This window comes from Hylaeus volcanicus, chromosome 6, assembly GCF_026283585.1.
Source record: "Hylaeus volcanicus isolate JK05 chromosome 6, UHH_iyHylVolc1.0_haploid, whole genome shotgun sequence".
Classification (NCBI taxonomy): Eukaryota; Metazoa; Arthropoda; class Insecta; order Hymenoptera; family Colletidae; genus Hylaeus; species Hylaeus volcanicus.
Genome location: NC_071981.1, coordinates 5,103,636 through 5,125,846, shown reverse-complemented (window position 1 = coordinate 5,125,846; position 22,211 = coordinate 5,103,636). Strand labels below are relative to the sequence as shown.

Sequence of the window (22,211 nt, the reverse complement as noted above, 5' to 3'; positions counted from 1 at the left end):
AGATTGTCTCCATTCTCCAAAGAATAACAGATCCCTGGATCATGGGCTGCGCGAAACTCGCTGGTTCTTGGTCAGACATTTAATTTTTAAGTGCTTTCTAACTACAGTCATGTTTTAACCCCTTTGCAGTTCTATTGCTCTCTTGTCAAGAGGAAGAATTTGAATAAATTGATGTTTTACTAGTTTTTAACACAGAAATAAGTTCACTTTTATCCTGAGAACACTAATGTCCATCAGGTTGAGACAAATTTTAATTCGAGATGGAACACACCATAATTGATCAAAGAAATACCTGTTTCTATCCGAGGAAGACTTTCCGTTATCGAGCGTTGGATGTCCAACGCAGCGCGAATCGTCGAGTAACTCGAATAAGCGGTTATCGATAATCCTTGGTTCAGATAACAGTCCAAGAAATCGCTATCGTAGCTGCTGACACGGAGAACCGTCGAAGAGAAACGAGTCGAGTGAAACGAACCCAAGTCGGATACACAGAGTCTCTGTCAACTGAACGTCTAAAGAACACGATGAGCAGGTAGTAAGAAGAAGAGGTATAAGGAGGGCGAGTTTGCTAGTGTGGGGCTACCCTTGGAAAATTTGCATGCTAATGATCCAACGGCCACGCTTTTCGCAGGCTTCTGCCCGCCCAATGAAGTTTCAATTTATTCATGACCGTCACCTTCCCCCTTTCGAGGTCCATTATTAATTTTACCTAACGTGCGAGCCTGTCGAGGCCGCTGGAAACGGAGAAAAATCGATGTAAGCGTGAAGCGACGATAAATCAACGCTCTTAGCTCTAATTTCGCATCTCATCAAATGGAATTATGCGCTGGTTAGATGGAGGACCTGTTTTTGTCTGCTAGAAGCTGCGAAAGTGTAACTATCGGAGTGGATAGACATTTCTTTTGAACCACACGTTTCAAGCAACAGATAAAAGTGGAAAATTCTTCCGTCTTGATATGTAAACCGGTTAACGATGACAAAATCCAGTCTGTAATTTTTCTGACAAACATGCATTACGTAATCAATTGGAGTTTGAAATGATTCGCGCTCAAGTCTCGAAACATGTGACCCAATGACCACCGTCGAATCTTATTCGTTCAAATCAATCCGCGCTGAATCGATTTCACGTCAAAGCGACATTTCTTGAAGACGACGAGGTCTTCGGTGGCCGCAAGAGGATAAAGTAGAATGCCTAACCCATCGGCTGGTAAGGAAGCGTTCGAAAAAAGAGGACCGAAGAAACCTATACCGACTCTGCGTATTTCCTCAAGTTGAACAGTTCTCTTTCTAAATTCTCGACGAATGTATACAGGGTGTTCCTGGGTGTTTTCTGTGATAGATAAATGCTGGAAAGAGAGAATTTTTTCGCGAACGACGAGAACTTGTGACGGGGAGTGTACGCGGCCACATACCAAGTCGCGATTTGAATTACAATCGGCGCATCCCGCCATCCCGTCCAGCCGGTTCGCGTCTCGTTAACCACCCGCCATTCTTATGTAATTTTATGCTAAATTTCCGACACTACCACGAATCCCCGTCCATCAACCCTTTTCCCACGAAACGGTGCCGCTTTTTTTTTTTTTACCTTTTCACGTCTAAGACCCACCACCTCCTCTTTTTTCCTCTACATTCTCTGTCCAACGTCTCTGAGCTTGGTTAAATTTGTTGAAATTTCACTGGATGATACGCGATCGTCACCAATCTGTGAAATGTTGAATTTAATACGATGTCTTGCGTCATTCAAGCGCTATAAATAGATTCAAGATCGAATGGATTGCAATCTGTGACGAATTTTTGTGAAGATTCACGTTCAGCCAAGTCACGTTCTTTGAACTTTGAAAGATTTGTTGCTCCATATCCTGTCTCATCGCCGTTTCATTTACGAAACACACCGATTATATAAAGATTTCAAAAGTTCATTTTAACATCGATTCTACTAAGAAAGCGTTTCAAATTCTTGCTTGACTATCGATGCTCTTTTGTTCGTCGTCGTCGACGGAACATTTCTTTTCTACCGAATCATCTCAAACGAATTCCCTCGTCGCAGCGTTCTAATTCAAGAACAAAGCGTATCCCCTTTCCCCTGACCGGTACGAAAACGGATTTTATCAGATACTCTGCCTACGCTCTTCCACGGCGCGACTCCGACTCGAGATAGCCACGGTAGATAATCAGCGGATTCGCCAAGTTACCAAGAACAATAGGGATTGGAAGGAACAGGCGAATTTCTTGGCAAGGCTCGAAGAGGTCCACCTTGACCTTCGCGGGAGTCACGTTCCACTCGTAATCGTATATTTCTCATGCGGCTCTCTCCTGTAGTGCCTTCTACCAAGACGGATATCGATAGGGCGCGCGAGAAAAATACTTTCGATCGGTTTAGAAAGTTTAGAAGAACCTCGTTTTAGCCAAGACGAATCGAATTTCTTGGCTGCTGTTTGAAAACTGACGCCAGGCGTTCGCCGATGAAATCATCGCGATGCTCGTAAAGTGGTGAATCAGTGTAGGGTTACAGCGCCTTCTATTAGGTGTAGAGGGAAGTTCGACGTTTCAACAGGAATAATTTGAGTAGGTGGAATATTAGGTGCAATGAACTCAACACTGTTCGTATCCTCATCTTCAAGAGCTGGCTTCCATTGGTGGCGCCACAGTTGCTCGAGAAGCTAGCTTCCATAGATGGAACTACGGTAGTTGCAGGATCCAGTTTCCGTAGATACCGCCATAGTAGTTTCAGAATCGAGCTCTTATAAGTCCCATAATCAATGGTTGCCTACCTAGTTTGGTGTCTACCTAGGACAGCTTAGTATCCAACATCTCACATCAAAGCCGTCTGGAGCTAGTTTTTACTACTATACTACTATGTTTTTACAGCTAATTCGATAACAAAAGACACAAAAAAGCGTGCAGGCAATAACGCATGAAACGCAGAGGAAGAATAGGAGCGATTTTCGGTGGAAAAACGATAACGCGAAGCGAAGAATGCAATGTCACGCGTCAGGCTACACAATAGACGACGTTCACGCGGTCATAAGAACCACGCACGACGTTCTTACTGCCACTTGTTGGAGCACTGCCATATGTCGTTTCGCGAACACACATAACTGCCACATCGCTGCCTGGCTTTATTCGTGTTCGTGTACAGTTCGGAACAAAAACAGAGGTGCTATCGTACCACAGCCATCGCCATCGTTATCATCGTTCATCACTCCTCGTTGTTCGTAGCCATGCTGGTCCACGTCCTCATCCTCGTCCTCATCCTCATCCTCAGGCTTACGTACCTTTATCATCCTTATCCTTATCCTCATATTTATGTAAGACTTTTGCCTACGTCTATCCGAGCACTCGCAGATGGATAAGAGCTTACATAGATGACTTTGAGTAACGAGGGTCGAACGCGTCTAGGAGGATGTATCCCCCAATAGCAGGTCAGAGCAATTCAAGTTACCCGTTGAGGACAGCGTCGACGGTGCGTGTACCAACGAGTAATTTCACGGCAAGACGTGACCGGACTTGCGAATCGAAGCTGGAAGCGTGGGTCCAATTGACCCAGCGGCCCGAACCGGCTAATTGCCAATTGTCGAGCGACACTGCCGCTTATTCCGACGTCACGTCGAGAATTTGCCTGACACCTACTAACCAGCGTCGCGTTGTCCCTCGCGACGCCGTGCCACTGTCTTCTAGCCACTGACACAGACTTGCAACTTTTTTTACGCAAACTTGGTACACGTTCATATTTAAGGCCACATAAAATGTAAATTTGGTACCGTTATCGAGGGTCGATGATTCCTTTTTATGCTTTTATATGCCAAGGAAGAATGTAATTCCATTTTTTCTTTCGATAGCAATAACCCTGAAATCTCCTTAAAAAATGACCTCGAAACCAAATTTGTCCAAGCGTCACACGTGTCCACGTAGCAAATTTACAATGAAATAACGAAGTCTGCGTTCGAATTTCGCTCCTAATTTAACCACAGCTATCTTCACGACGACGCTCCTTGGATGGCACATGCGCAGTCACGGGCGGGACCAGAAAAACGTCCGGCTGCGAGTCTTGGCTCTGTAAGAGTACTCTGTGGCGGGTATCCCAAGAGCAGCGGGAATTATTTACTTCTTGGACGAAAATAGAACGACGGGGAATTTATTTATCCACTGTCCCTGCTCGCGGCATCCGACGAAAATATAATTTCCTACGGAAAGTCGATTGTTTGCCTACTCAATTTCTTATTTTACGACCGCTCGATTCTCGAAAACTGAAGCTCCTAAAATACGAGACTCTTCATCTTGTCGTCAAAACCGTTTCTGTCGTTTGCTGGATTATTCCCAGGGGAGGTTATTAAATGGTTAATAAATTATTGAAGTCACTAGTTTCGTTAGTAGGAAGATCTGGGGCATGATTTAGTACGTTCCTGCAGAGTTAACGATGGCTTCGTTTCTGTCGAGTTGATATTGTACAGGGTGGCCCACGCAATAGGACCAGACTTGCTTTAGAAACGATTTTTGACGACAGAGAAACATTAGAAGCGTGATCTAAATCAAATGGGTTTGAGTGCTGCATTGTTCAGCTGCTAGTTAAACAGGTATAGAGTCTCTCAGAAATTGGAAGAGATTTCGGTCAATTAGAGGGGCCATCTCGTCCGTTCAGAGGCTCTCAAATACTTCTGATTCGAATGAACGCAATGAACACTCGCGAAATCCCATTGTGAATTCGAAAAAAAAAATGAAGAAAATAATTTAGAGTTAGAAAAAACTATCGAGGAGTATGCGCGTGAGTTTTTAGATTCGTTGAGTTGTCGAGTCCGTTCATATCGTAGCCGGGTAACCGCAGCCACGGTGTCGGCGTTTGGTCAGTCAGCCCTCTGAATTATTAAAGCCGAGTCAACGCAGCTGCATGTAAATTCGTGTACCTGCCTCCGCACCCTTCAGTCTACTATCTTTCCCTCCCCATCTGCCTTTCTCCTGAAACCTGCGCCCTCAGGCTTTCAACTCGTGTTGCACGAACGCTACTTGGCCACTCGCGCTTTGTTTGTTGCTACACGAGCCCTCCCTGTACGCGCACGGATTATTGTTTGTCCGCTCGTATGCGCAATTATGTCGAAAACCATGAAGCTCGAACCATGCTAGAGAAGACGATATCAGCCATTTTTTTTTTCCATTATTCGGAATATTCGATCAATTTTAGATTATAAAAAATATGTATTTATACGTGCCTGAGGCCTAAACGGAGTCTCGAAATCGGAACACACCTATAAATAGCTTGTAATTAGGCACGTAGCTCTTATACAAAATACTCTCGTATAACTTTTTTTCTTAAAAGGTCACTTGTCGTGATAACGTATCGTCTCGACCTTTTTGTCATGCTCGATAAGCCGTTCATCTAATTTGATCGCTACGCGAACGTTTCAGGACTTTAATCGAATTAATGCCGAACAAGTCAACGCGAAACGGAACCACAATTAATTCGCTCGAAATGTCGGACCAAGCCTATCCCTGGGAATCTGGCCGCAAATCTCGCAACACACGATACAAAGCCGCATAATATACCGAGCAGTGTGCAAACGTCTTTCTTGGAACAGAGAAGTGCTGAACACAGACCTCGGTCCATTAAGCTCGCGTTTATACGCGCCCGTGTATGTTTGTCCTTTGCTTTGGCTTCCCATTCTGCGGGATCCTTGAACCCTCGACTCGTTGGCTAAACCTGGTACAGTTTCCAACGTCTGAGAAAATGACTTTTCGTTTCCCCGGGCTTAAATTCTTCCTCGTTAAACGCAGCGTTTCTTCGTCGGATGGAGTGAGTGTTTGTACGACGGATAATCACGTGAAAGCCTTAACTATACAGTCCTGGGATGGGAGAAATAAAACCATAAGTGGAAACCACGCTTCATGTGGAGTTGTATTTTTGTATTCTTGGAATATGGTGTACGGATAACCAAAAACGGTAGTTTTCGTTACAAGGCTCCTTTATGAATTTTATTGTGGTTTCCGTACACCCTGTATATACGTTTCTCGACCGATGAACGTCTAAGTAGGTCTGCCAGACTACTAGCAGGCCCAAGACAAAACGTGCTCCTCTTTCCTTTTTGTCTCTCCTCACGTTCTTCTCACGTCTCACGTTCTTCAGCCGCCATAATGTTACGGGTAATACATTCGTCATTGTTGAAATACTGTTGCAAACTTCTGAAAAGGTGATACAGCCTGTTGACGCAATATCTCCTAGGCTAGGTGAATCATCCTTTGTTCCAGAGAACTCTGGAAAGTCTTCTCAGAAAGCTGACCGTCTTAGATTCAACGTTGATCTCAATCGACCCACTCGGTCGTGGTAGACTTTTCAACCGAACGAATTTATTGTATTTAGCCATTGTAGAAACTCTTCTCAAAGCGCACACCTCCTTTCGTATCCCAAGAAATGCTTGACAGGATGATTTTTGGGAATTTTTACTGTATGTGCGTCGCAGCGTCGACAGTTTTTAGCGACGATTAAACGACGCGTGGAATCAATTAGGATTCCTGAATAAATGGATATAAGTGGACTGTAACTTAGAGACAAATGTTGGATGCGAGATTGTGTTTTAACTAACAGACTTTATTCGGACGTTGTGGTGTGAAGACTGGTTAGAGACGGAATGCATGCGCTTCTGCCTACAGTCGAAGTAGGCGTACAATTTTTGTGTGTTAAAGGTGAGGGAAAACAGTTTCTGATTGGTCTATTGGTTGGCTAAAATTCGGATAGAAATGTCAAATTACAGTGACGTGGACGGAAGATCTGGGTTTTCCAAGTTAACCGTAGCAAGTAATAAAGCCAAGCAATACCTCGACGTGAGAAATGCACAACAAAGACTCTACTGCTAAGGCTAAAGGTTCTGGCGTACAGATGTGAATAGTAATAAACGAAATGATTCGACGGTACGTACCGATTCCTTGGGTCTTTATTGCTGCTACAGGTAAAGGGCCTAACACTTACGAGTAAAATATTTTTCGATGTGAAAGTGAAAGAGAAATGGCATTTGAAAAGTAGGGACTCGCGCTCGTTTCCTTGGAATTAATTCCAATCTCCGTGCAATAACAAAAGTTGATTTTGGCGTCCCCCGGATGGCAACTCGTTAGCATTGTCGCAGCAATTCCAATACAGTGGGAGTCCCCTTTCTCCAGGCAACGCAATCGCGCAAAGAATCGTGCCAACCGAATGGATCTATTTACCGGAGCGCAGGGAGACCGGATATGACTGTTTGATGACCGGATACGCGAAAATGGTCTCACCTGCGTCCCAAACAGTGTGTCACTCGGTTATGGTGCGTGTTGGGTCGCTTCTCACAAATACAGACACACTTCAACTTACGTGAAAATCGATATTTGACATTAGTCTTAATCCAAAATTAAACAGGATCGTAATTGAGAAACAGAGGAAAATACTTTGTACGCTGTGTACGCGATGGCACCGTACAGTCACGTCCGGCGATGGCCATCTTCAAATGGACTTCCGTCGCGCGCGTGGCGAATTCCGATAGGACGAAGAAAATATTTTTCATCATAGACGGCTGCACTTTGCTAACAAACCAGAGTCTGTACTTTATTTCCCATCCAAGCCCCTAAAATCGATACAATGTTTCAAGTTTCACTTTAAAAATATCTCCGTATTTTCAATGATTAACTTTAGTACACCCATTAAGACATTCTGGAAATTTTCATGGAATTACATATACACATATGGTGTTCGTGCACCAAAAGATAGAATTTGAATTTTATTTAATATATTTTATAACGGTGAAATAAATGATAAACTCCAAGTTGCTCAAACATCTGAAAAAGCATCGGTAAGAGCTTTTAAGAATTATTACAACGGCAGCCGCGTATGTTTTCATGTGGAAATGTAGAATCCCCCACTCTCAGGAAATTGAAACGCTTAACTTTGCTTTCACCCGCCTCAATTTGCGATTTTAATTAATTTTCTCGACCGCGGACTTCAACCAACGAAGACACTCGCAAATCGGAACACATCGCGGAATGTTCACTTATTAATTAAAATGATATTCGTCTAGAAGAAGATGTATTAAACAAGACAGTATTCTTCATTGCAAGAATCTATATGTATATTTAAATTGTAATTAAATTGTTGATGTGATCTCAAATAAAATAAATTTGCGAAAAAGAAAAACGTAGTATTAAACGGTGCAAAATGCGAACTACTGTCGCTGGAAGACAGGGCAAAGAAAAAAGAGTCGAGGCGTAGCAAGTGAATAGGAAAGAAAGCAAAAAGGGAGAGTCGACTCCTCGGTCTGATTCTTTGCAAGAGTATCTCGCGACATTCAGACATCATCTATTCATTTGTTTGAACCCACGTGACACGAGCATTCAGTTGTTATACACGATGCACAAAGGCCGCCAGCAGGGAGAAGAAATGAATAATAGCACAATGCGAGCCGAGTCTAGGTCATCGTCGATCCTCGCCTAGCACTCATCGAGGATTGTCTACGAGGTGCGCAAAAATCCTGTACCCTCAACCTCAACAAAGGAACTTTGCACTGTGAAAAATAAACAACGACTAACGCTTCAATTTTAACCCTTAACTCTTTGGGATTAGGGGGTGAAGAACTGTTTGTATACCTTTTTACTCGTGATGGGGGTGTGTACATGAATTTCTATTTTGAAAGATCGTGCGTGAGTTTAATATATATATATATATTTTAATAATCATGTAAATTAAAACTTTTACAGCGTAAAGCGCGCGAAGAGTATTCTTTGACTCGGAGTCCCGTAAACAGCGAGCGACTGACTGGATCCTTCCGCAAATTCCACCACCTTTATAGTATTCTTCGGAAAGGCGTTACCTTTCCGAAGATACCGGGGGTGGAATTTGTCACCGCCTTAATTTGGCGGGGATGGTCGATGAGTTTTCGGAACTGGCAAAGGTGGTTGCCACATGTAGGCAATAAGGTCATTTCGGGACCGCGCTACCCGCGCGGTCGGAAAGACCTTGGCGGTATATGGCTGGCAGAAGTTGTAAAGAAGGACACATTTTACGGAAACGGTTTCTTAAGAATGTTAAAATAATTTGCCGTCTTGCAAACACCAGGTAGGTTTTATTACCTTAAAACCTAACATCTGCAAGCGGTCAGTTTTACCCTCGCGCATCTGTAAACCATATACCGCTACAGATATTAACAAGAAAAGGTGGACAACAAACTGGTTTGAAGGTGCCTTTAAGACTTTGTGTTCAATATGGCGTCCTTCAATGTCTCGCAGAAATGCGTAACCCCTAGAAGAACGTCAAGGAATTACGCAACGCCATCTTGCGTGGGAAATATGCGGAGCCGCGTATTTCTTGCGGCTCCTGAAGAACTTGACTGCCTAACGGATCGAAGCTTCATCGGAAAGTCAAATTGACTACACGTTGGAAACGGTAGATAAGGAATGTTGAAAACTGGAGCAAAGAATTCATGGAATTAGAGAGTTTTCAGCAACAGCCTCCTTTTTGCGTTCTTGCGCGAACTTGCTGCCCAAGTTTTGCAGGCCCTCCAGCACTCCAATGAGAAATTCAGGGTGTGAAACATTGGCTCTGTCGAAAATTCATCATGCGAGTCCTCAGCTTCTTTATCAGGAAATATTCCTTGTAACATTTTAAACTCTGTGCCGTAATTAATGTCAATTCTAGAAAGGCCGACTTATTGGTGAAAACCACTACCCTCCCTGGATACAACGACACAGCTAACTCCGAATAGCGACGCTGTAACGAGGGATTCGTTCTACTACAATTAAAATTGCGGTACTTTCGATCTCCCTGACATGTGGGATTCGGCAACAAACTTTCCATAGAATCACGTGCGCCAAAATGGCGGCCAGATAACGCCAAACAAGGTTCTCGTTCGCGCGGACTTTATCAGAGTTTACCCAACAATTTCAATCGTTCGTAGCTTCTCAAAAGCATCGTAATTTCACCAGAGTGTCACTGGCTCGCGATCGTTTCAACGAAACTTCCTCTGTCGCGTTATGTAAACCAGCACTTATCGTTCGCAGACAGCCATAATTAACGGACAGCACTGTATTTCCCTGACGACAATGCCAGCTCACACTGGACACCGCGCCAACTTGTTTTTACCAACATGGCGAGACCTGGTTACCGTTAAGTACATAAAGGACGATGCGAACAACACATTGGAGTATAGTGGAATTTGCATACCTGGGCTTTAAGGTTCATTTAAAATTCAAAAACTAACGAGTTAAAAAAAAAGGTAGACACTTCTTTCAAACGAAGAACAAAGTACAAATGAAAACAAAAATCGTAATTTCTACTTGAGAAAGATATTTTTGCATTTCTATAATATTTCGAGTTAGGTGTGCATTAGATGTACTAATTTCTTCATGGGTCAGGTCTGGTTACTGTAACTTTTATAGTTTCTAAGAATTCCTCCAAACTCAAAAGTCATAAATAATTAATAGCCTGTTCGTGACTGAAAAATTGTCAGCGTTAAATTCAAGTTTGCCTGCGAATGTTGCTGAGCGAAAATATTTTGTCGTCGGAGTAAAATGTAAATTCTGCAAGGGGAATTTTCTGTCCGCTGCTGATTTCATGAAAAGTCGAGTAGATTGACGTAAGCTCTTGGCCAGGTCGTAGAATCGAGAACAGATCGCAGGCTGTGTTTGTGGAAAACGCGTGTGCTGGGAACGCGAGAATAAATAATCGTATGGTTTTATGTTCGCAGAAGGTGTTCTAGGTATGAAATTGAAAATTCTCTGTGACTCGAATGTAGGACGCATATTTTACGCCAATCGCCTTTCGGGCTGCATACGAATTACAACGCTGGCGAATGTTAATCCACCCTTGGAATGAAAAAGCTTCTCTTGATAATTCAACTATTTCTTCAGCATTTATTAACAGACAAACCGTATAGGAAAAATTCTATAATAATCCATAAAATTCGTAATTATTTTCTATTGTTGCTCTAAACGTATTGGCTGATGGAGATGACCAATCAAGGTAGTACCAATCAAGAAACTGAGTCTTGAAGTGCATTTTAAATAAAACACACAGAATAACATGGAGTTAGAGGAAATAAAATTGAAAAAAAGGCTGTATGCAAAGTGTGTTAAACCAGAAGCGAAACGTGCGTTAGAAATCGCGAACCAAGTGATTAAGGTTCGCGATGGGATTACGCAAGAATCCTTCGGCACACTTGACCCACCGACATACTTTCACTTTTCCATTCGCAGAGCAAACAGCAGACTCACTGTCTGTTTCCTTCCTCTGGCCGAGTGATCGACAAAGCCAGTGAACCGCGACCACAGATGCCAGACGTCGCTCCAGAATCGCGAACCTAGTCAAAGAATCTGAACAACATGGGTCAAAGGCGAAACTTCCCCAACTAAAACTCCAAATTTTCTGGAGGTTCGTCACACAGAGATTCGAACCCATGATCTTCGGATACACAGTCGACCGCTTTATCCACGCGATTAATCCTGTACCCTACGTTTCGTGCTCGTTGTTATTGGGTATGGGATGCCCGGATACTACAATAATTTATTTAATTCTACTATCAGAAAGGGGAAGTGCGCCGTGCAAGGGCTTACATTAAGAGCGCTCCGAAGAAAAGTAAAATTGAAGAGACAGTGCTGTAGCATGTATTATCCAAGCGTTCTCTGTCAATTTTTCCCTGAGATAGAGAGGGAAAAAGGGCCAAGACGGAAGACTTAATAATTCAAATGTTTACCGTCGCTTTCGAAGATAAGCTGATAAAAGCATGCACTCACCCAGAGCTAATATAAGAGGACTTAAGAGCCGTGCGTGTGACTGCGTCTTAGCTGTGTGCGTCGACACGCGTCACGACGACGCACACCGCCACGCGTCATGACTACCCCATTCTACCTTGAGTCGCGTCAGGCGCCGTACGGACTAGGGAGGCAACGGATTAACGCTTGATCTGTATGCAGCTGCGTCAAGACGTCAATCGACATTTACAGAGTTCACTGCCAGCGATAATTTCCCCGCGATTATCGCAACTGAAAGGACCTTATCGAAACGGGAAAGTAACACACACACGCACAGATACTTAGCGACTCAAGGTTAACTGAACAGAGAACCTCAACACTTTGCTCATATGGTTCATATTTTGCAATTTTCATGATTATACCATTTTTTTTTTTTTTTTTTTTTGTAGCAGCAGTCAGTCTACTCCAGATCCAAGTCACAATCAAGTCCACATCTAAACGTCATCTAACAGAAAACTAGTTTTGCCACACAAAAATGGCCTCATACTATACATCATCAAACTTTAGCTATTTCGGTGAAAGTAATTTTGTAACTGTTCATTTATTTTTTATTTCTTGCTATCAGGACAATTATTCTGAACAATGTCGAAAGGTTTTCTCCTTAAACAAAACCAATATATGTATACTTGTTAAACCGTGAAATTATTGCAACAGAAGGAGGGGTGGTAGGTGTGCGCGCCCAATCTTTGGACAATGCCACGTTGCATTCACGTGGACGTGTCCGGATTATCTGGGAATTGAATAATTCAGTTCGTTGATGAATCGCAATGGGTTATGCTTTCCATTGAATGATGGCGCGTTTTGTGAGCTTTTTGCCCGTCATGTTTCGAGGACCTGGGGCTTGAGCGAACATTTTTGTACGCGAGAATCAAAAGCGCCGGGCCGCTTTGGATTTAACCTCTTCGTGCAATCGGATGCAGAGAATTTTTGTTTGCTTTTAAATCCTCATCAGGTATTTTGTTGTAAATACACTCAATTCTGTTTTGTTTGAACGCGGTTGTGGATTCACAAAAAAAGGAGTGGTCCCATTTTTTTTAACGAATCTTTTGTTTCAACATTGCTTAACAAACGAATCGTTTGAAAAATATTCATTGAGAGTTAAACCTTTTTTTCTAATAATCAAAACATGATCGCAGAACTTTCCAGTATGTATTTTACTACAAAAGTTTGTTGGAATTTTTATAACAGATTAGAACACTTTCCTTCCTGGTAAATCGGAAATAAAAAATACTCATCAATTTTAACTCTGGGTTATATACCTGTCTATTTAGTGGGTGGATCGCGGAGATAGTTAAATTACTTGCTTCCTGGTTGAAAAACCTCGATGGGTAAAATTATATTCGAATAAAAGATAGACAAATGAAAGCATCCCACAACGATTTATTCTTAGCGTTTATTCCACCCAATAGTTATTCTTGAAAACAACTACATCGTACAACGTAAAAAGAGGAATAGGTAATTATCTATGCAAACAAATCCCTTGCCCCCGTTGCTTTTAATTTGATACAGAATTAGGTATGCGATCGTAAGGCTACCGGCGATGATACGCCTGGGAGACTTACATAAAATTTAAATAAACCTCTGCATTAATTCCTTTGTGCCTCGAAGACATCTTTCGCCGTCTTCTTGCCATTTCACTCACGACTGCATAATTTCTTACTTTAGTTAACGCAAGTGCGTCATAACAAAATCGTTAACGAAAAACGTTATTAAAACTCTGTTTAACATAATCATTTACACAAAACATTTCACTTGTCTCTGAATTAATCTACTACAATTTCGAACGATTAATCAGAAGTATGAAGTCGGTAATAAGTAACGAATAATGGCGGCTGAAAAGCGAATAATGAATGAATAATGGAAGGAAATAATAGTTTCTTCGAGCCTAGTATCGCTGTTTCAAGGAGTTCCTTTTATGATAAATCGAAGGTCGTAAAACCCGAAGCGAGTCAAGTGAAAACCGAGAGAAATCGACCGCGTGGGAAGAGGGAAAGGACTTGACAGATTACATGGTGCAAGTTCTGCGACCTTGACCCAAGGAGCAACTAGTGTCGCACGTGGTCTCACAGCCTAACCGTCCAGAGTCAAATTCAACTGCGAGATTTTAAATTTTGAATTTCCAGGCGCCAAGTTAGAACTGCCTATTGCGGTGCTTCTCTTCGTCCCTCGACTAAAACGCCCGTCGGAACCGGTTCCAGATGTTGCCTCGCAAAAAGAACCCTCCGAGCAACGAAAAACGCCCAGAGACGTCGAAACAGGTGGCCGGATTGCGACATCAGAGAAAATAACTTTCCATTTCATCAAAGTATTTGGAAGAGCATGTACAGCGAGTAACTTTAATATTCGGACATTAATTTCGGAGCTGGCTATTTATAATTTATAATATAATTTATAAAACTTTGTAATTTGTCTATGATGAAGGGCACGGTAATCGAGGTATATGCTGATTTTAGTTAACAAAAGTGTAAAATTTATTTATTTTATCGATGAGGTTCATCACACAATGATGTTCAAACTAAAGGCAGTCTAATTGTGATTTGCTTATTTTAGTTTTCATTGTAGAGAAAATAGTGAGGCGACAGAAAAAAAAACTGTGGACTGTCCAAATATTAAAGATACTCGCTCCCACATTTTCGCAAGCGTCGAGACGCTCACTAGTGACTGGCGCGTCATCGTTATTCGTATCACGAGTCAAATTACAGAGGTATCAAGGCTGAACGAGCATACCATGACAAAACTCCAAGAGAATCATGAGGATATGAGCCACGGTGGCTTAAAATGAACCAAAGGATTAGAATATTGAAGAGAAATGGTGCCTGTAGGGTTGGGAATGTCGTGAAGCTTTCATAGACTTCCATTGGGCGAGCTAACAAGATGAACGAGCAATGAAAGTTCACCGTCTGGTCACAGACGTCACTTCAAATAAAGCTGCTCCATTTTGTCAAATTTTATATGCCTGACATTCAAATACTATTCTAATGCTTAACTACTCCAATATTTGTCGCAGTGAAACATTGTTTTGATACGCGAAAAAGAGTAGAAGAAATTGGTTACAAAAAATCTACAAGATTCCAATATGGGTCTGATTCTCGAGAAATCTAGTTCTAGCTTAATTTATGCAATTTGTTCTAGAGCATCAAACAAGGATGTGGAATCCTCTGCACAGATGGCGGAGCGTTTCTAATCCTTGAAGAGTTTCTTTGGCTGGTAACTCACGTCGCAAACGCAATAGCGGCGAGCATGTTTAGTTTACAGGAAGGTACGGTCTGATTGCCGGTTTAAAGTCAGTTTCTATTGACAATAGCACCGTTCTTGCCGACGAGAACCGACTTCTCCTACACCATCGCTAGGAAATTACAGCCACAACAGGCGTCGCTTTCATTTTCAATCAAAACAGACCCGTAAAAACAACCACAGATCCTCTTCGATTACAAACGACCAAGTATTTATCAGCAAGATGGTTCCTCGCCGTTTTCGTCAGATTTCCGAAAACAACGTTGCTCCATTTTCAAATTGCAAAAGGCGAGATATTTCTTATCAAAACTGCATATACTTTATATTTACTTGACCTCTCCAACGACCAACATCACACAAAGCTGCTATTTCATTCGTTAAATATTAACAATATTCTTCAAATAATCACAACAGCTATATACATCGGACTTATAATGTTACAATGTCTTCACAGCAACGATTATCAAATAGAATAAAACACTATCGGTGCTGCTATACGATTAGTTTATTGTTTCATTGTTGGAAGACTTTGTAGTGAACTGTTGTCCAACAAAATATACATTTCTTTTCACTTGGAATAACTAATTGAAACAAAAACTAAGCGTAACGCGTAACATGTTAACCAAATACTATGACTTGGAAGCCCCAAATCTTTCTTTCAGATCACCCTGTACGTGCCTTGTACAAAAATATCTTACTTCGGCCTAGGTGTGATCGATACTTTTCACCCACGTATCGGAACCACGTGCGAGGGTATTGGACCCATTGGAGACCATAGTCGCGTACACGCGAGCTTCGAGTTCGAAGAACCAGACTCGTCATTTCTCGATCAAGCCACGTAACTACATGTACGAAGACTATACATATGTGTAACCATACGTGTATACAACCTAACAAATTATCGAATAATATTCAGCTCTGTACAAATATCACAATAGGAATTTAGTGGGTCACGAGAACTCTTCTTCTAATATCGAGATGATTTGATATTAAACTGTACCTCACGAACTACGAAATGTAATTATCTCAGAACTGAAAATATCCCACATTTATTTTACTGTTTTTCCAGCTCAAAATTTACATTATATTATTATCAATGGTCTTTGAATTTGTACGACGACCCCCGGAGCATTTGTCTCAATGAGCCTTAATTAACATACTATTGATTATGAAAGTTTATAGAGTTCGGTCATGCGCAGAAGAAGTAATTTTGAAAAACAAAAAACAGTTTTTAAAGTAGCAGCTAGAGGTTCATTTCATTTCATTCGTAGTTCGAGTCTCTTCCGCGGGAATTGTTTTTTTTTTTTACATATTGAAATACAGAAACCATACAAATAAAAAAAGTAAACAAAAAAATAAAATAAAAACATACAATACACTCTATCATTAGCAGTAACAAATAAATGTGTATTTCTTTTAGATAAAAAAAGATTTGTTTAGTCAATATATATATATACTTTTCCACCAGGAAATATTTTGTAAACATTGTTTACAAAATGGAAGTCACTCGAGCATATACGTTCAAGTTACGTATACGTTGCCACAGAAATAAAATCGTTTCACAATTTCTAACTTACCCGAAGTTTCCTAAATATCAAGTCTTTCACTCTATACCGTTCGAAAAGTTTCCCAACTCGCTATATATTCAATTTAAATATCCAGCACGTTTGAATGGAACAGAGTATCACCGAATGGTCGTTGGACATGCGCCCTTGAATCCCACGACCTACCGGCGGGGTATGTATATACACGCTATGATTTTGGAGCACGCGCGCATGGCTGACGCCGCCGCGATCCGAGACTTCATGAGAAAACACCTTTATTCGTTCCGGAGTCGTTCACAACGCAACGACAATCTCGACCCGCTTCGACGGATATCCACAAAGAAATAGATAAATATACTAACCGTGCAAACGGTAGGACGTTGATCGATGAGAAGATCGTATCCAAAACGGAGCAGCTGAGAAGGGATCGGCTAGCACGTCGCACAAGCTGGGAAATATCCTTGGCACAATAAACACAACAAACGGTCACAACTTCCAAAACGACGCAACGTGATAACGACGATCAAGATTGAGCACTATTTTAAAAAAATGACGATTTTCGCGCACGCCCTATGCGCCAAGTGATTATGCGACCGCGCGAGAATATGTGGAATCGGAGACGTCACACGGACGAGTCAGGACGCAGCCGCCGGCGTTTAGGTTGTCACGAGACAATTTTGTAGGTTAGACGCCTCGACACGAGGAACTTTCGCGGACTTCCGTGGTCGAAAAATTGCGTTCTTTCGTTCGGAGTAACTGCGTGACGCGTTTGAAAGGCTCTCGACGACGTCACCTTGCTCACAATTAGATGTTAATACACTGGAGAACTCGCGGTACTCGTCGACCGGCACACACGATCGGTAGGACGCGAAAAATAGATGAACGACGATGGAAAAAAAACGCGAAACGTCGCGCGAACACGAAAACTGCGCGTAATAGATCCGGCTAAGAGTTGTAGGCACGCCACGAGTAGAGGTAGGCGACGCTAAAACTTCGCCACGAGTCGTGGCACGCCACGAGAGGAGCCGAAGGGAGAGGGGAACAGAGCGAGATGGAAAACCTAGAGTGGGAAGGAGGCGATGGGCGAGGGAGGTGGGGAGCAGAATGGTGCCGACCACTCGACTCGGCTGCACGACGCTGCGGAGAGGTCAGAGGGGGAAATATGGCGACCCGCCGCAGGGACGTGGGGTGATTGAAGCGACCATTCTGGAGGGGCAATGTAGGGGAGGCATGCTGAAGACCGACAGTGGGGGAAACTCACAGCCGGCAACAGCCGAGTCGAGTCGAGTCTCCGTTCTTCTTCCTCTTCTTCTTCTTCTTCTTCTTCTTCTTCTACTTCTTCTTCTTCTTCTTCTTCTTCTTCTTCTTTCTCTGTCTGCAAACGTTTCTCCGTCTCCTGCTGGGAGGTGTATTGGTGTATTGAGATGCGATACGGCATACAAACTCATCTGTAGTACTCCGAAGTGTATACAGGGTGTCTTTTGACTCCGAATTCAGGATTTCTGATTAAATTTTGTATCTAAAGTAAAATATCCAGCACGTGAACACATTTCAAAGTGTGCTTTGTAACCCAAAACCACCAACAATCATTTTCTAAATGCTACGAACGCTTTGGACCAAGAAGGATTCATCATTACTTTTGTTTACTGTTTCAGCTGTTGACAAATTTATGTTTCTATCTTTTTTCATGCAGTTCATCTGGATACGGGAAGTACATCAAGTTTGTCTTCGACTTTGGCAAATAAATATATTTTAAAGCACACCTATAATATTCTCAAAGTTGAACTCTTAATGTGCACCCCTGCCGCCCCTAAAAGAGATTATGAGTCAGAAATCAGAAAATACGTTTTTTCACTGACAAACAGCTGCAATCTTTTCAATTTTATCGCAAGTACAGTGTAGTCAGAGAATAAATTCACTCCGATTTCATGACACCCGGTGTATGCACGTGCACATGGTCGCATAGGCGAAAAGAATACGAGGGAACAAGCTGAGGAACCGAGAGGGCACGATGAGGGCCAGAGAAATGAATGGTAGAACGAGAAAGAGGGAAGATGGTATGAAAATGGTCGAGGGGGGTCGAGGAGCAAGGGGTTCGGGCGGGAGGGGAACGAACGGGAGACCTTGCACAGCGTGGCTCGAAGCCGCGTAGAAAACGCCGCTTTGTGTAGGGGTACCCTGCATAAGAGAGGAAGTACAGGTCTAAAGGAAAAGAAGGCACTCGTGCGTCTCCGCTGCTGGCGATTCGCACACCTAAAGGCCTTTTCACACGACTGTTCTCGTCTTGCTGGAGTTGCCGCAAGACACTCAAACTTCAGCCCTGGAGGAACGGAATGGCCGATATTTTCTGCGAGTCCATTCTTTTTTCGACGCCATTTGCTACAAAACTTGAGGAAACAGTTTCAACTTCTCGAAGACGATACCACGGGTCAAATGGATATTATTGGACAAAATGGCGCGTGAAATGTTGCATTGAAATATTGCAGAAACGTTGTAGCAATATTGTAACCTTTTTTTTTTAATGTTGCTGTGATGTTACAGCAATATTTCAGGAACGTTGCGACGTAATTTAATGACGTCAAACAGTAGTCGAAGGTCCCATCATCATCCACGAATATTGTATTTTTAAGTCACAATAGGACTCTAAGTTTCTCGGCCCGGTACATAACAATTCGTTGGATCGTTTGTTACGTGCAATGTTGATAGCAAACCTTTGAAAAAACGTAGAAAATTGAAAAACATCAGGATATATATTGAGGAACAGATGAAGTTACAACGAAGGAAAATTAGACAAAAAGAATAACTCGTCCTTCATTCATCGATCCAAAGAAAGTAGTCTGTTTCAGCAACTCAAACGCCACGCATCGCGCAGTGTGAACAGCCTTAAACCGTCGAGTTGTCCGCGTGGAGTAGGATAAAAAAGTAACGCGTTACGCATCGCAACGTAAGGAAACTGCATTGCACGATTATAAAATAAAATGCCAACCACCGTCCATCGTTTCTCGGAATTCCCTACTGACCATATACAATGTAATATCTAACTACTATTGGCAAATTATACTGGAATGTCATTTGTTAGATTCTAGCGTTGGTTATATAAAACCACGTAACGCAGTTATTGCGCAACGGCAGACGTAAAATACCAAGATTGCTAACAATGGCCCATTCGAATATTTCGATTACATAAAGGCTGTATTTAATAATACTAAATTTATGTAACGTTAGGCGAAGTCGTCGAACAAAGGAATCTGGGGGAAGGGCACGACGGTGAAGGGCACGGCCCTGAGACGCGCCTGCATGGGAACATACCTATAGGATCCTGCTCGCCGCATACACAAAGGACGAGCCACCTTTTGCGTGTAAACTCTTGCCTGGAGGAATAGTATTTGCGCACACGCGGCGAACAGGTTTCTGGATGTCCTCCTGTGCTAGTGGCAAACGGATGATTGTCCTCGAAATGTGCTATATTAGGCCCAATGTACTGGGTGTCCTGCCATGTTGGATTGTTGCAAGGTGTTTTCAGGATTTTTACAAAGTTTGTATTTGAATTTCGCTCTAAATTCAGCCGCGCTGTATAATGCGCACGCGCAGTTAGAACTAGAATTTAAAAAGTACCAGAGTTTCCCTCTGTACGGTGCTCTATATGGTTGGATGATTACTTTCTTTTTGAGAAAGGAGTTAGTCAGTTCTAACTGAATTTTGAATTTCGTCCTGGACGAAGGCTGCTTCGCGAAGCAGATTCATAATTTTAGGAGACAATTAAACTTTATTACGAAATGCAAATTCGTGGAGACTCCTGCAGCCAGAGTTTGCCATCTTGAATTTTGTTTAGAAATGCAAACATCGTGAGAGAGTGAAGTATTTATGAACCAGAGATAAACTAACATAAAAGAATGTTCACACCTCATTGAAACGTGTAATATCCTTTGAATTAATGACTTTCAAATGACATGTACAATACTGCTTCGTGTAACGTAACATAATTGCCTAAAGCTGTGCCAAAATTATTTCCATATGCTTGTCTCTCTTTCTTATTCGATCTCACTATTTTTCACTGTCGCTCAAATGTATACAAAGTATATTTAGTCCAGTCACTTTGAATTTGATTATGATAACATAGGAGCTTGTTGATCTTCTGCGTATAGTTTGACATATCGTTGCATTTGACACGAGTCTACATGGAAGTTTCGCCACATTTATAAACACGAAATTATATAACTATGTAAAATGTGGTATATGAACCTAGCAAAGGTACCTTTGTAACTGTATTTACGATGCGAGTTATAGTTGGTACAAGCATCGAATTTTAACGTATTCAATGGCTTGCGTACCTGTCACGCTTTGAACGCTGTATGACGAAACCTTATTGGTGCAGAATTTCAGGTAATAACGTACTATCCAGCTCCGGTTGCATCGGATTAACGATCGACAGTAACAATACAGAAAAGTTTAATTAAACCGGAATACCGCGTGCCTCGCGCGGAGGCTTTAATTACCGATAAATTGGTAACATTATTACGGCATTAGCGTGCTGGTACAGAACCTCTATTTTTATAATGGCGAATCCCTATCGAACCGTCGATAATTCACTTATCACGGATCACTAGAACCGAAAGAACCGAGTAAAACTGTTATGCATTACGGGTAATGAAGACGCGGCGCCCGCTCTAAATTACCATTTCATGCTGGACGCGTCCCAAAATACACCAATGCGTTCTGTGTTCAACCAGTGCACGGCAATCGCCTAATAACTGTGAAGCCAGCTCGTATGAATTGCTGTAGATTGCTCATTCAAGCTCCAACTATTTTCTAACTCTGAAAATGATCCCGATCCAGATCTAACTTTTAAAGGTGCAAATCACTGAAAAAGTTTTTACAAACCGATTCTTTTTGTTGCATTTCTCAAAAGATGTATATCTAAATGAATCTTTGTATATTCCTAGAATGTTGTGTCTGGATAATAAAAAGCATATGAAGTATAGTCTCCGAGGTCCGTATCTGTATTTACCTGTCCACGAAAACGTTCATATTGCATGTTGTTTCATGAGTGGCCTAAGCGTGAGCCCTTGCCGTTGGTAGTTGAAACTCATAAGTCTCCGTCGTGACTTTACCGCGCGAAAAGGCTTCTCGGTCAAACGGGGCGCGCGATAAATCTTAATTCGCACGTTGAAAGCGGCGTTTAGCGTTTCACCGGGTAAGATACGGGATTCAGCGCTGTCTACCTTTCAGCAAGAAAAGAAAGCAAGGAAACATGGCGGAAAAGAATCCTCCTCGAGTGCTCGTAATCTCGTTTGTGTATTGTTATGACCCCAACGGTTGTATTCCAGGGCGAAAAGTCAAATCTTGCAGCCAGCTTATTTAGAGATCAAATGACACACTATGCTGATAAAATGTTCCGCACTTATTTGTTACGCGACGTAAAAATTCTTGCAAAAGAATCATTCTTTCTTGCCCCTAACCGCCATCACTGAAGTCGCCATGATATGTCTCACGCTCACGCGCGGGTTGCAGAGCGTCAGGCGCATCTGAGTCCAATTTTGAATTTTGAGCTTCTCGATAAAATATACTATTGTATACGTCATTAAAAGTTTTTGTTCCAATGAACTTTCTCCAGTGTAAGACGAACCATCTCAGTTCTGAGGAAAAAGTGTTTGGGTAAAATTCCAAAGGAATCTTGCC

The 22,211-nt window shown here is 42.2% G+C and overlaps 1 protein-coding gene across 6 annotated transcripts in view; it reads right to left on the bottom strand.

The window, feature by feature from the left end:
- LOC128878620 (polypyrimidine tract-binding protein 2) overlaps positions 1–22,211 on the bottom strand; it is a 262,210-nt gene that overhangs the window by 190,278 nt on the left and 49,721 nt on the right. For 4 of the 6 annotated variants that reach the window (XM_054126939.1, XM_054126942.1, XM_054126943.1 and 1 more), the window contains exon 1: positions 16,895–17,505. The exons of 1 other annotated variant lie outside the window; for it this stretch is intronic. The gene's annotated coding sequence lies outside the window, so the exon portion shown is untranslated. Of the gene's footprint in view, positions 1–16,565; positions 16,873–16,894; positions 17,506–22,211 lie in introns of those variants that run through there. One more of the 6 variants, XM_054126941.1, reaches the window with a different exon arrangement.